The sequence below is a fragment of the Globicephala melas genome, chromosome 2 (genome assembly GCF_963455315.2).
Source record: "Globicephala melas chromosome 2, mGloMel1.2, whole genome shotgun sequence".
Taxonomy (NCBI): Eukaryota; Metazoa; Chordata; class Mammalia; order Artiodactyla; family Delphinidae; genus Globicephala; species Globicephala melas.
In genome coordinates this window covers 58,047,990-58,064,189 of record NC_083315.2, presented here as the reverse complement: position 1 = coordinate 58,064,189, position 16,200 = coordinate 58,047,990, and the positions used below count along the sequence as shown (strand labels likewise).

General features: G+C 38.9%; 1 protein-coding gene and 1 pseudogene across 2 annotated transcripts in view; both read left to right on the top strand.

Moving 5' to 3' along the window:
* The window catches only part of SCAPER (S-phase cyclin A associated protein in the ER), a 493,827-nt gene that overhangs the window by 423,608 nt on the left and 54,019 nt on the right, over positions 1-16,200 (top strand). The gene's annotated exons all lie outside the window — the stretch shown is intronic.
* Positions 16,019-16,119, top strand: LOC115862954 (U6 spliceosomal RNA; annotated as a pseudogene).

The window sequence follows — 16,200 nt, the reverse complement described above, 5'->3', positions numbered from 1 at the left end:
ACACTTACTTGATTAGCTTTTCTCCCTACCCTCTTTTCCTTCTCTACTTCCTCACAGATAAACTACTAACACCCATATCTTTGTTTCAGGGACTGCTTTGGGGGCAACCCAAACCAAGAGTTATGGATATATAAGACATTGTCTCATGTTCAGTTTGATGTAGTTTACAATAGGGTGACTGTGAAGAGTGGCAGGAGATGAGGTATTCAGTGCACTCCGTACATGTTCAAATTTCTGTGATAGGATGATCACTCCTGAAAACTATAGAAATGACTGGAATGGCATGAGCCTAGAGGCAGAAGGAATAGTAAAAAGGCTCTTGAAATGTTGAGGGCTGTGGAGACAGTAGAAATAGAGAGGAGCAGATACATTGAGGACACAGAATAAATGTAAGGGAAATGGCATAGAGCTGATAGTATGGGGTGTAAAAGGAAGTGAGGAGTCTGCAATGACTCCCAAGTTTCTGACTTGAAATTTTTGAGTGGTAGATGGTGTAGTCTCCAAATTAGGGGATATATGTGGTTTTCCATGATTCTAGACATGCCCAAGGATTATCCAGGCAGACCAAAGTGTGAGTGTGTATGTATGAAGTTTATATATAAAACCTTATTCTATACGTATATACACACACTCATAAAATGAAGTATAATTATTTCTATGTACATATACAACTGGATTTTAAATAAATCAATGATTAACCCTTAGTGGTTTTTAAGAATTCTTCATCTATTTTTTACCCAATATAATTTCCTTCTCCAACGTCAGTTACTCTGCAAATTTCTATTGGTAGGCCTTGCTGCAAAAGCAGGTTCGGGTGGTTTCCTGGCTTAATTTACCTAGGAAATTCTTAGCAGTATCAGTGTAAGCTGCTTCTCTGAGAGACAAGAAGAATGACCCCTGTCTGGTGTTCTTCCTCTCATCCTTCAATCTTCCAGTATTTCCTGAATACTGCCAAGCTACAGGAATACAGGGAGTTTTTCCTACATCTTCTGATTTGTTTACCTCTAATATTTACAGCCCATTTTGTGCTACAATACTTCCCATTTCTTTGTGGAAATTATATTTTTAAACTATAATGACCTGTTGAAAGCACTTTGTTGCATGTGTTAAATAGTCTCAGCACAAGGTCAAAGCCGTGTGTGGGGAGAAAGGTAGCTTGGTGGTTGTTATACTAGAGGAATTCACATAATTCCTGTTGGGGCTGCCAAGGGAAGCCAGCCAGAGCCTGAGCGCCGAGGAAGGCTTGTCCTCAAAGCCCTTCTGTGACCAACAGGAGTAAAAGACAAAGGGGGCCCAGAGAGACCTTCAAAAACTGCCTCTTGTGAACTGGCAGACCCTGAGATAATTATGTACACTAATTGATAGCACAGGGCTTTGAGTAAACACTTTGCAGTCTGCCGGTGGCCGGCCTTTGTGATGGTGATTATAGCAGGTCTGCCTTTGCACTGCCCTGCTATTGTGCCCTTAATCTTCTAATTTTTACCTAGGTTTTCTGAAAGACAATTTGGGTGTCAGTATTTACACTGTTAATCTCTGCTTCAGCATGGGGGAGAAAAGTACTCACATGATTTTTGTACCAGCCTTGGTTTTGAACAGTAAACTTGCATTTCTTTAAGTAAAAATCGAAATTGTGATCTTCTGGTGAAAGGATTGATTTTTATATTAGGATTACTCTACAATTTTAATATGCGAATTGTTCACAAGCTATAATTCTTAATCACTTCAACAAAATTCAACAATCTGTAATAGGACTTTCAGAAATGACTGTTGGGCCTTAACTGTTACCAGTTTTCCATTCTTGGGCCTGCAAGAAATAAGGAAAAAAGGATAGTTTTCAAATCTCAGGGCAGTGACTCAACTGCCGTAATTGGCTAAGGCTCAAGTCCCCCTTAAGGTGCTGGCTCCGTAGCCAAACTAATAGGATCCGAACAGTAATGAGTGATTATAAATTGTAACCAACACAAAACCTTTCAGTTAATCAGCAATCATTTCTAGATGCATAACTGTGCAAAGTACTATAGCAAGAGTGCCAAGAAGTAGTGGATCCAAAGTGAAAGAGTTTACAGTCCTTGTGACTGCACAGAAGAAAAACAGGAGCTTGTAAAACTTAGTTAATTCTGACTGGTTGGAAAACACTATTGTGAATGCTAGAATATTTTTACACAAAAAGAAATTTGTTACTATGTGTATTTGTGGTTTTTATTTTCGCATCTGTAAACTACACTAACAAAATGAGTTCTAGCCAAGGTCTCTGGAAACCTGTGTCACAAAAAGATAAGAATGGGGGCTTCCCTGGTGGCGCAGTGATTGAGAGTCCGCCTTCCGATGCAGGGGGCACGGGTTCATGCCCTGGTCCGGGAAGATCCCACATGCCGCGGAGCGGCTGGGCCCGTGAGCCATGGCTGCTGAGCCTGAGCGTCCGGAGCCTGTGCTCCACAGCGGGAGAGGCCACAGCAGTGAGAGGCCCGCATACCGCAAAAAAAAAAAAAAAAAAGATAAGAATGATTTGTAATTTAGCCCATTAATTATGTGGATATAAATGAGTGCTTCTCAAGTGTTTAAGGGTGCTTGAAAACCATTTGTTCAAGCAAAGGTAAACTTTAACTCTGCCTGCCTGAATTATTCATTCATTCATTAGACAAATATTTATACAGTGCTTGCTCTGTGCCAGGCCCTGTGCTAGGCTTGGGAGAAAACAAAAATGACTAAGATGTTGATTGAGTCCTCAAGGACCTTGTAAGCTAGTAAAGAAGAGGTATATACAAATATCCATGGTATAAGGCAGAGAGTGTTACAGAGGATAGAAGATAACACACAAAAAGCACTTAGCATGCTGCCTGGCACATAGTAAATGCTTAATAAATATTGGATTATCACATCATCATTGATGGACTTCAGAGGAGGGAGAGATCACTCTTAGTTGTAGGAATTAGCTGTTTTCTAGAGCAACTAAAATTTAATCTAGGCCTTGGAAGATAAAAAGAGTTGGAACATTTAGAGTTGAGAAAAACATAGACAAAGAAAATAGCATACGCAAAGACATCAAAGCAGAAAAAAACATGAAGAATGAACAGAGTACTTAATTTGGCTGGATTTTGAGATGTATGTATTGGTGATTTTAGTGCCTACCAGACTGTTATGATGTTCAAATGAGGTAATAAATATAAAAATACTGTGTGATATATAAAACAATCTGCTGAATGTGGTGGTGGCAGTGGTGTCGTTAAAAGCCTTTGATCAGGGCAATGACATGCTAAAAACCATATTTGGGAGTTATCATGTGAAAGTGTATGAGAGAGGCTGTAGAAAGTGGGAAAGACCATTAACAGCATCTGGGCAAGAGGCAAAAGGAATGGAAAAGAAGAATCTTTTTTTTTTTTTTTTTTTTTTTTTTTTGCGGTACGCGGGCCTCTCACTGTTGTGACCTCTCCCACTGCGGAGCACGGGCTCCGGACGCGCAGGCTCAGCGGCCATGGCTCACGGGCCCAGCGGCTCCGCGGCATGTGGGATCCTCCCGGACCGGGGCACGAACCCGTGTCCCCTGCATCGGCAGGCGGACTGTCAACCACTGTGCCACCAGGGAAGCCCGAAGAATCTTTTTAAATCCTCTCATAGTCTCTCTTTTTATGTATGGTATCACTGGTCTCTCGGGCATCAGGCTTCAGATGTCATCTCTCTCTCATCCGTCTTCCTTGTACCCCAGATCTAATGTGCTGTCACGTTCCATTGACTGGAAGGAACCTTAAAGTCACCTTAATCCAGTCTTCTGTTCAGATTTGTAGCTCTTCAATAACTTCTTTCAGTTTACATTTGAGTATCTTCATTGACAGGGAACTTATTATTTACCAGGGGAGCCTGTTCTATCATTGATCAGTTTTTTTTTTTTCATTGATCAGTTTTAATGCTTTAAAAGCCTCTCCTTATACCAAGCTGTAATCCGTCTCCCTAATACTACCTACTAGTACTAGTCCTATTTGCTCCTTGGCAACATATAGATTATTCTAACCCCACTCTTCTCCCTACACTTCTCCCGTCTCACCAAACCACATATTCTCCTTTGCTTTCATTCTTGTTCCAGTTACTGTGGTTGTGTAACAAATTACCCCAAAACTTAGTGGCATAAAATGACAATCTATTAATCTCACAGATTCTGTATGTCAGGAATTCTATCAAGATACAGGGAGAATGGCTCATCTTTGTTCCACAGTCTCTAGGCCTCAGTTGGAAGACTTGAAGGCTGGAGGTTGGAATCATCTGTGTGCTTGTTCACACATGACTGTAGTTCATGCTACCTGTTTGTTAGGGACCTTTCCATGCGGTCCCTCTGCACAGGCTAATTTGGGCTGCACAGCATGGTGGAGGTTCAAAGGAGGAGCATCCTGACAAGTGAGAGAGCTAGGTGAAAACCATGTCACCTTTTATGACCTAGCCTCAGGAGTCATGCAGCATCCCCTCCACTGAATTCTGTTCAGCAAGGCAGCCACAGAGTCCCATTCAGCTTCAAAGGGAGGAGAAGTAGACTCCCATCTCTTCATGGGCAATATAAAGGTTCTGGAAGAGCGTATTGTACCAGAAATATTGCTATGTTTATGTTTGAAAAATAGAGTCTTCCACGTTCCAACCTACCCTAGAGATAAATGTGTTCCCAGTATCCTGTTCTCATCTGTATTCTTTCCTCTCTGCAGTCTCATACTTGGTATTATCATTTCTCTTGGCATCTTTAGCCACTGTCCTCAGACAAAAGGCTTGCTGGTGTTGGGAGATGGAGAATGAAGTGAACATAAGACTAAACAAGTGTAACTAAAGGAAATAACATTTGTTGAACACTGTTTATGTGCCCCAGGCTAAGGGCTCCTCATGAGTTATCTCCCAGCAATCCTCACACTGTCCAAGGGAGCATAACAGCCTCTAGACTGATAAGGAAGAGTGATTGTCCGAATCCTTCAGGTCTGGAAAGTGAGAAGAATACAGGAACAGGAACCTCTGGGCTGTCTCTATATTCACAATTGGGCAAATGCTAGTACAGAGATTTCTGAAAGATCTATCCCAGCTGGTAATAAAGTCGTAGTTGACTTGTAGGGACAGAAAGATGATCGCTTCATTGCTGCAATTCAAACTGTGTGTCTACTGTGTGCTAGGCACTATGCCAGAGAAAGGGAGCTGCCTGGGCCTTAGCCCACAGGGCCAGCATTTAGGGGCAGGCTTCGCTGATTTACTACTCCCAGAGGGGAGAGGGTGTGATGAAGGTAGTCTGCCAATACGTATGCAGGCTCACCACACTTAGGATAGCAGAATATATCTGGTGTACACTTGCAGTTGAACTCCCACTGGCTCTAGGACTTTGGGGGTCAGGATCTCAAGAGGAAAATCCTTTTGTACTGTTGTATTGAAGAGCCCAGGTTTGGGAGTCAGAAAAATGTGAATGCAGTTCCTGCTCTCCTAGCTCTGTGACCAGTGACAGATTCTTTAGCTTCTCAGTGCCTGTTTCCTCACATTATAAACATGAATTTGACAATTCTTCTTCACAGAGTTGGTCAGGATAGGGGCAAATGGGGGCTAACATGTCTGTCACCCTAACCTTCTGCCCAAGGTGCTTTTTTATATATATTTATTACACCCCACCCTGTTCCAAAAAGATTTGAGATGGCTTATAGAAGTATATATGTCTTCTTATTTTTAAAAAATAGATGAAAAAATTAGAATAAAAGAAAATAGGTAAGGAAAAGTAAATGAAGCCAGAAGCAAGTGAAGTTAAGGCATAAACCATATTCATAAACAAGCCCCTGGTAGACATTTCCTCTTGGAATTCCTACTGGCAGTTTCTACCAGGAACTTATATTTAATATGTCAGATTCTAAGCTCATTGGCTTTCATCCAAAGTTGGCTTTTCCTCCTGATTACCTTACTCTGCTCATGACTGTAGTAATATGAACAGATTTTAAGACCTCAGACTTTTATTATCTTTGACTTCTGTCTTTCAGAATCCAATCCAGTCCTATGCAATTAAATCAAAAAGATGCTTGCCACAGAAATATGAGGTGGCTCCTGTTATTTATACCTATGACTTGATATTTGTCTACTTCTAATTCACTAGTTCCTTTGTCCTGTGTATATGTTTTGTGTCTTCAAATGAAAAGGTTTCCCTAAGGAGAGAGACTAAATATCCTAGCAGCTCCCCTTCAGGCACCTAGCATCAGGCTATAAACAAAATAAGAAGTCGGTAAGTAGCTATGACTGGCAGCATTAGCAAATACTGGTGTGCACCATCGACCTATGCCAGGGCCCCATTTCCTGGGCTTACTCTTAGCATAGGAAGAAGAGGTGCCTGTGTCTCACGTTCTTCCTCCCCTAAGGTAAGAAGGAGACGTCCAAGGCCTTCGTGCCTTTGGCATACCTTTCTGAGACCAGTTCTCTCTCTCTTCCTTCCATTGCTTTAGCAAATCTTTATTACTGTTTACTGAGCACTTGATATGTGCCAGACACTTGTCGAGGTATTAGGGATCCAGTGGTGAACAAAATACTCACTCTGTGGAGCTCACAGTCTAACAGGAGAAAAAGATGATAAACCAGTAAATGAATAAGATAATTTTAGCTAGTGATAGTGATATGAGAAAATAAAGCAGGGTAATATAGCAGAGTGATTTGGGTGAGTGGTCAGGGAAGGCCTCTCTGGGAAGATGACACTGAGCTAAGAAGGAGCCAACTCTGTAAAGATCGGAGGGAAGAGTATTCTAGTTGAGCAGAATAGGAAGTTGATGACTACCAAATATCTGAAGTGGGTGTGTACCAGAAACATAGAAGGCAGTGTGCTGGAATGTGATGAGCAAGAAAGTGCTAGGAGACGAAGGGCCAAGAGATCAGGACAGAGAGAGTGGAAGTTTGGGTTTTATTCTAAGTGTGATAGGAAGCCACTGGAGGATTTTAAGCAGGAGAGCAGCATGATCTGATTACTTAAAAAGTAATGGATTTTTACTCTGTGTAGAATGGATTATAGGGGCAAGAGTGGAAGCAGGAAAGATTAATTAGGAGGGTACTGCATCACGCAGCCCAGATATGACAGTTTTTTCCTCCCAGTTACTCACCCAGAAGAAGTAATTGCTTTCATTTGGCAACACAGCAGAGCCTCTGGCAGAGCTCCTTCAGCCTAACTGCCAAATACTAAAGATAAGAGAAGCCCAAAATATCAGCTGAACTAGCCAAAATCAGCACAGGGCCCTTTTGTGTTTTACAGTGATAATGAGAAAACTGAAGATAGAGAGGTCAGAAAAGTCCCATCTGAGAAGCATTCTTGGACAACAGTCCTAGTCTGTAGTTCCAAGATCTAGGACCATATACTGTTGTCAGTCATCCAGAGCTGCCGTATTCTCACCTTTTGGACTCCTCCCTGCCCTTTCTCCATTCACCTTTGGTTGTCCCCAGACTGTCTTTATCTTCCACTTTCTTGGTCCTCCTCCCAGACCTCTGCCAGAGACCACAGTTTCTTCTTAGGGGCCTCACCCTTTACCTTCCATTCTCATTGGTGTCCTCTTGGTCTTCTTCTTTCTCAAGCGTGTTCTAGGTTGTTGATCTCCAACAACAAGAATGTCTCTCTGTTTTCATCATCTATCACTTCTCTTCCCAGAAAGGTTTCCTTCTCAAAAGTTCCTCTTTGAATTCAACTGAAACTAATGACCAGGTACTTTGGAAATCCTCCCAAGTAATCAGCCAGCCTCACCCTACCTAATATTCTCACTATTTAATTTCTCCTATATTTTTCCTCTTCTCTAACCAAATGTCCAGACTATCTTATAGTGCTTACACATGTATCTTTTCCACCTTGAGTTTTCTCTTGCTCTAATATCTCTACTAAGTCATCCTCATTCCCTTCAACAGGGCTCCAAATTAGATCTGCATTAAACAAGCTATTTTCTCCCTCTACTGTATATATAAAATATAGGGGGGGGGGTGTGCATGTCTGTGTAGGAGACTATAATTTTTGAAGTAGATTCACACCTGTTATAACACCCCAGAACTGAACAGAATCTTAGACATCATCCTGTCCATTGCCCAGCTGAGTTTTGAGTGCCCTCTGTCAATTCAGTGAATGTATTCCTCCACTGATTCAGAATAGTTAAGAATGTAATACCTCACCAACAGCCCATTTAACTTTTGGGTGTTCTGATTGTTAGAAAATTTTCTGTAAGTTTATCTAATATCTGCTTTCGGGTAGCATCTCTCCTCTGGTGTCATAAATAACAGTGTAATACCTCTTCAGTTTGAAGATAACCTTTATATCCTCCAGTTCTGAAATAAATTTCCCAGTACTTTCAAATGTACCTCAGGTGACATTGTTTCCACATAGTTTTACGACACAATTCACTTTCCTTGGGAACTTTCTGATACATCAGTGTCCTGAATGTAGTGCCATACCCAGTGCTAGAACCAGTACTTCCAGAGTAGTTGTTCATTGCAGTGGATCAGGATAAACCTTTCTGGTTGTGTACGTTTTACTCCTCTTAGCTCAGTCAAAATTGAATTATATTCATGGGTAATCAAGCAAGACTGTTTCTTCATTTGAATGGATAGGAAGCTAATTTGCTAAGTCTTTTCCCCCTACTTATCATTGAAAGCTATATTCCAGTCCCCTGTCACTTGCCTTCTTCCCATCCTAAACCTATGCAGTTAGTTTTTAAATCTAAAAATAGGATTTAATAGTCATTTCTATAAATTTCATCCTTTTTTAGTCCTCATTTATTTTTAATTAAACTTTTTTATTTTTTACTTCCTCCTCCTTGAAACTATCTTCACTTTGCTTCTAGGGCATCACACTTCCCTGCTTTTCCTCCTACCCCACTGGTTTCATTTTTCAGTTTCCTTTGATGATTTATTCTCATCTCCCCAACTTCTACACTTTGGAGTATCCCAAGGCTCAATTCTCAGACTAATCTATGTTCACTCACTAGATGAGCTGGCTTTAAATACCATCTGTGTGTTGATGACTCCCAAATATCTCAAGCCCAGATCACTCCTCTGAACTCAGACTTGTATATTTATTCATTTATTCAACAGATGTCTATTGAGTGGCTACTCTATGTCAGATACTGTTCTAAGCCCTGGAGACAGACAAAATTCCCTACCCTTGGGAAGCTCATTTTATCCAACTTCTGATCCAGTATCTTCACTTAGGTGTCTAATAGGCATCTTGAATTTAACAAGTTTAAAGGTGAACTCCTCATTTTCCTCCCCAGACATGCTCTATCCACTGTCTTTCCCATTTCTGTAAATGGCAGCCACATTCTTTTAATTACTCAGGCAAAAAAAACCACTGAGCCATTTTTTACTCCTCTTTTTCTCACCCCACATTCATTCTATCAGGAAATCCTATTGGTTTTCCCTTCTGAATATTTTTCAGAATCCAGCTACTTCTTACCACATCCATGACTACCATCCTGGTTCATCCACCATGATCTCTCACTTGGATGATTGAAACAGTCTCTTAATTGGCCTCTCTGCTTCTGTCTTGGCTCTTCTAACAACTTTTCAACCAATTAGCTATAGTGATTATTTTTAAACCAAAGTCATATTATATAACCCTTCTGCTCAAAACCTTACAATGGCTTTCCATCTCATTCAGTAAAACCCTTATAATGTCCTTACAATGCTCTACAAGACCCTACCTGATCGTCTTCCTGTTTCCTCTCTGACCTCATCCCCCATTGTTCCTCCACTTTGCTTAACCAGCTGTAGCCACACTGGCCTTCTTGCTGTTTCTTGAATATGTCATGCATGCTCCTGGCTCCAAGCCTTGGGACTTGCTGTTCCTCTGCCTAAAAACACCGTTGCCTCAGGTATCCACATGGCTTCTTTCCTCACTTTCTGTAGAATTCTGTCTAAATAGCACTTTAGAAAGTGTTTCCCCAACCACCCTATATAAAATAGCATCACACACACACACACAAACACACACACCCCTGCATCTTCATTCCCTACCCATATCCCCTGCTCTTCTACAGTACTTAGCACACCTGACATACTATATATTACATGTGATACTTGTTTATTTGTTCATTGTATCTCGTACACTAAAATGTAAGTTTTATTAGAAAGAGAACATGGATTTTACTGCTGAATCCCAGTGCCTAGAAAAGTGCTTACACAGAGTAGGTCCTCAGTAAATATTTGTTGAATAAATGAATCATGAATGAATAGGCCCATGTGACAGAATAATGCCCCTCCTGAACATTCTACCCCAAAGCAAAATACACATTCTTCTCAAGTGTGTATGGGACATTTTCCAGGATAGAATACCATGTTAGGCCACTAATTAAGTCTCAGTCGATTTTAAAAGGTAGACATCATACAGAATATCTTCTCTGACCTTAATGGGATGAAGTAAGAAATCAATAATAGAAGTAAAACTAGAAAATTCACAGATTTGCAGAAATTAAACAAAACACTCTTAAACATTACATAATGATCAGGGATCAATCCAAGAAGAAGATGTAACAATTGTAAATATATATGCACACAAGATAGATGCATCTAAAAACATAGAGCAAATATTAACAGACATAAAGGGAGAAATTGTCAGTAACACAATAATAGTAGGAGACTTTAACACCCCATTTATATCAATTGACAAATCATCCAGACAGAAAATCAATAAGGAAGCACTGGCCTTAAATTACACATTAGACCAAATGGACTTAATAGATATATAAAGAAGATTCCATCCAAAAGCAACAGAATACATATTCTTTTAAAGTGCACATGGAGCATTATCCAGGATAGATCACATCCTAGGCCACAAAACAAGTCTCAGTAAATTTAAGAAAATTGAAATCATATCAAGCATCATTTCCAACCACAACACTATGAGACTAGAAATCAACTACAAGAAAAAACTGCAAAAATTACACAGGTGAGGCTAGACAGTGTGCTACTAAACAACCAATGGATCACTAAAGAAATCAAAGAAGAAATTTTAAAATACCTGGAGACAAATGAAAACAAAAACACAGCAATCCAAAATCTATGGGACACAGCAAAAGCAATTCTAAGAGGCAAGTTTATAGTGATACAAGATTACCTCAGGAAACAAGAAAAATCTCAAACAAACAACCTATCCATACACCTAAAGGAACTACAAAAAGAACAAACAAAACCCAAAATTAGTAGAAAGAAAGAAATCACAAAGATAACAACAGAAATAAATGAAACAGGCTGTAAAAAAAAAAAATAGAAAAAATCAGTGATACCAAGAGCTGGTTCTTTGAAGATAAACAAAATTGATAAACCTTTAGCCAGATACATCAAGGAAAAACAAAAAAACAGAGCACAAATCGATAAAATCAGAAATGAAAACAGAGAAGTTACAGCCAGCACCACAGAAATATAAAAGATTATAAGAGATTACTACAAACAACTATATGCCAATAAACTGGACAGAAGAAATGGACAAACTCCTAGATATGTACTATCTTCCAAGACTGAGCCAGGAAGAACTAGAAAATATGAACAGATCAATTACCAGTAATGAAATTGAATCAGGAATTTTAAAACCTCCCAAAAAACAAAAGTCCAGGACCAGACAGCTTCACAGGTGAATTCTACCAAACATTTAGAGAAGAGTTAACATCTGTGCTCCTCAAACTTCCAGAAAGTTACAGAGGAAGGAATGCTTCTGAACTCATTCTACAAGGCCCACATCACCCTGATACCAAAACCAGACAAATATATCACAAGAAAAAGGAAATACAGGCCAGTAACACTGATGAACATAGATGCCAGAATCCTCAAAATATTAGCAAACCAAATCCAACAATACATTAAAAAGATCATAAACCATGTTCAAGGGGAAATTATCCAGGGAAGCACAGATGGTTCAGTATCCACAAATCAATCAGTGTGATACACCACATTAACAAATTGAGGAATAAAAATCATATGATCATCTCAATAGATGCAGAAAAAACTTTTGACAAAATTCAACATCGATTTATAATAAAAACTCTCCACAAAGTGGGTATAGAGGGAACATACCTCAACATAAGAAATGACCATATATGACAAACTCATAGTTAATTACATACTCAACAGTGAAAAGCTGAAAGCATTTCCTCTAAGGCCAGGAACAAGACAAGGATGCCCGGTCTCACCACTTTAATTTATTTATTTTTTATTTTTTATTTTTTTTGCAGTACGTGGACCTCTCACTGTTGTGGCCTCTCCCGTTGCGAAGCACAGGCTCCGGACGCACAGGCTTAGCGGCCATGGCTCACGGGCCCAGCCACTCCGCGGCATGTGGGATCTTCCCAGACCAGGGCATGAACCCGTGTCCCCTGCATCGGCAGGCAGACTCTCAACCACTGCACCACCAGGGAAGCCCCTCACCACTTTTATTCAACATAGTATTGGAAGTCCTAGGCACAGCAATCAGACAAGAAAAAGAAATGAAATGAATCCAGATTGGTAAGGAAGAAGTACTGTCACTGTCTTCAGATGATATGATACTATACATAGAAAATCTGAAAGACACCACCAAAAAACTACTACAGCTTATCAATGAATTCAGTCAAGTTTCAGGACACAAAATTAATATACAGAAATATGTTGCATTTCTATACACAAACTGTCAGAGAAATTAAGGAACAATCCAATTTACAATCACATCAAAAAATAAAAGAAAATAAAATACCTAAGAATAAATCTAACTAAGGAGGTAAAAGACCTATACTCAGAAAACTCTAAGAAACTGATGAAAGAAATTAAAGATGACATAAACAGATGAAAAGATATATACCATGTTCATGGATTTTAAGACTTAATATTGTTAAAATGACCATACTACCTAAGGCAATCTACAGATTCAATGTAATCCCTATCAAAATGCCAATGGCATTTTTGACAGAGCTAGAACAAATAATTTTAAAATTTGTATGGAAACACAAAAGACCCCAAATAGCCAAAACAATCTTAAGAAAGAACAGAGCTGGAGCTATTACGCTCCCTGACTTCAGACCATGCTACCAAGTTGCAGTAATCAAAACAGTTTGGTACTGGCACAAAAACAGACACATAGCTCACAGAACAGAATAGGGAGCCCAGAAATCAACCCACACACTTATGGTTTCTGTGACAAAGGAGGCAAGAATATACAAGGGAGAAAAGTCAGTCTCTTCAGTAAATGGTGCTGGGGAAACTGGACAGTTACATGTAAAAGAATGAAATTAGAGCATTTTCTCACATGATATGCAAAAATAAACTCAAAGTGGATTAAAGACCCAAATGTAAAACTGGAAACCATCAAACTCCTAGAAGAAAACAAATAGAATACTCTTTGACATAAATCCAGTATTTTGAGGGATCTGACTCCTAAGGCAAAGGAAACAAAAAGAAAAGTAAACAAATAGGACCTAATTAAACTTAAAAGCTTTTTCACAGCAAAGGAAACCATTGACAAAGTGAAAAGACAACCTACTGAATGGGAGAAAATATTTACAAATGATGCAACCGACAAGGGGTTAATATCCAAAATATATAAACAGCTCATACAACTCAATATCAAAAAAAGAACAAACAACACTATTAAAAAATGGGCAAAAGACCCAAAAAGACATTTCTCTAAAGACGACATACAGATGGCCAGTAGGCACATGAAAAGATGCTCATCATCACTAATTATTAGAGAAATGCAAATCAAAACTACAATGGGGTACAACCTCACACCAGTCAGAATGGCCATCATTAAAGAGTCTACAAATAATAAATGCTAGAGAGGGTGTGGAGAAAAGGGAACCCTCTTACACTGTTGGTGGGAATGTAAATTGGTACAATCACTGTGGAAAACAGTATGGAGGTTCCTCAAAAAACTAAAAATACAATTGCTGTATGATCCAGCAATCCCACTCCAGGGCATATACCCAGACGAAAATATAATTTGAAAAGATACATGCACCCCTATGTTCATAGCAGCACTGTTTACAATAGCCAAGACATGGAAACAACCTAAATGTCCATCGACAGATGAATGGTTAAAGATGTGGTATATATATATCCAAGGGAATATTATCAGCCATAAAAAAAGAATGAAATAATGCCATTTGCAGCAACATGGATGGACCTTAGAGGTTGTCATGCTAAGTGAAGTAAGTCAGAAAGAGAAACAAATACCATATGATTTGACTTATATGTGGAATCTAAAATACGACACAAATGAACATATCTACAAAACAAAAACAAACTTAACAGATAAAGAGAACAGATTTGTGGTTGCCAGGGGGAGGCAGGATGGGGAAGGAAAGTTAGCTGGGAGTTTGGGATTAGCAGATACAAACTACTATATATAGGATGGGTAAACAAGGTCCTACTGTATAGCACAGGGAACTATATTCAATATCCTGTGATAAACCATAATGGAAAAGAATATATATATACATATATGTGTGTGTGTGTGTGTGTGTATATATATATATATATATATATATGTATATATAGCTGAATCACTTTGTTGTACAGCAGAAATTAAACACGGCATTGTAAATCAACTATACTTCAATAAAATTCTAAAAACCACGAGATAACACCTCACACCTGTCAGAATGACTATCATCAAAAAGACCACAAATAACAAATGTTGGCAAGGATATGGAGGAAAGGAAACCCTTTTACACTGTGGGTATAATATAAATAGGTGTAGCCACTCTGGAGAACAGTATGGAGGTTCCTCAAAAAACTAACATTAGAACTACCATATGATGCAGTAATTCTTCTCCTGGGTGTCTATCCAAAGAAAATGAAAACACTAATTTGAAAAGATACATGCACCCAGTGTTTATAGCCACATTATTTACAGTAGTCAAGATATGGAAGTAACCTAAGTGTCCATCAACAGATGAATGGAAAAAGGAGATGCATACACACATACACACAATGGAATACTACTTGGCCATAAAAAGAATAAAATTTTGCCATTTGCATCAACATGACTGGACCTGGAGATGTTATGCTTAGTGAAATAAATGACACAGAGAAAGACAAATGCTGCGTGTTATCACTTGTATGTGGAATCTAAAAAAATAAACTAATGAATATAACAAAACAGAAACAGACTCACAGATATAGAGAACAAACTAGTGATTACCAGTGTAGAGAGGGAAGTGGGGAAGAGCAACGTAGAGGTAGGGGATTAAGAGGTACAAACTACTATCTATAAAATAAACTACAAGGATATATTGTACAGCACAGGGAATATAGCCAATATTTTATAATAACTTTAAATGGAGTATAATCTATAAAAATTTCAATCACTACATTGTACACTTGAAACTAATATAATTGTAAGTCAGCTATACCTCAATAAAAAATAAAATAAATTAAAAACTCATGGGACAGTAAAAGCACTGTCAAGGGGAAAGTGTATAGCTATTAGCATTTACACTAAAGCAACTAGAAATATCTCAAATCAAAAAATTAACTAGGGACTTCCCTGGTCATGCAGTGGTTAAGAATCTGCCTACCAATGCAAGGGTCATGGGTTGGAGCCCTGATCCAGGAAGATCCCACATGCTGCGGAGCAGTTAAGCCCATGCACCACAACTACTGAGCCTGTGCTCTAGAGCCCACGAACCACAACTACTGAACCCCACATGCCTAGAGCTCATGCTCCACAACAAGAGAAGCCACCGCAATGAGAAGCCCATGCACTGCGATGAAGAGTAGCCCCCGCTTGCCACAACTAGAGAAAGCCTGTGTGCAGCAACGAAGACCCAACGCAGCCAAAAATTAATTAATTAAAAAAAAAACTATACAACTTAAAGGAACTAGAAAAAAAGAACAGACTAAACGCAAGCCTAGCAAAAGGAAGGAAATAATTAAGATTATGGCAGAGATCAATTAAGTTGAGAATAAAATAACAATAGAGATAATCAGTGAAACCAAAAGTTGGTTCTTTGAGAAGATCAATAGAATTGACAAACCTTCAGCTAGAAAACAAGAGTGAGAACTCTGAAATTACTAAAATCAGAAATGAAAATGGGGTGCTCACTTTGACAGTGCATATACTAAATTAGAATGATACAAAGATTAGCATGGTCCCTGCACAAAGATGACACTCAGATTCTTGAAGTGTTTTTTTTTTTTATGGTTGTAGTATAGTATTGTATATTGAAATTATAAAAGAGTAGATTTTAAGCATTCTACCAAAAAAAAAAATTAACTATA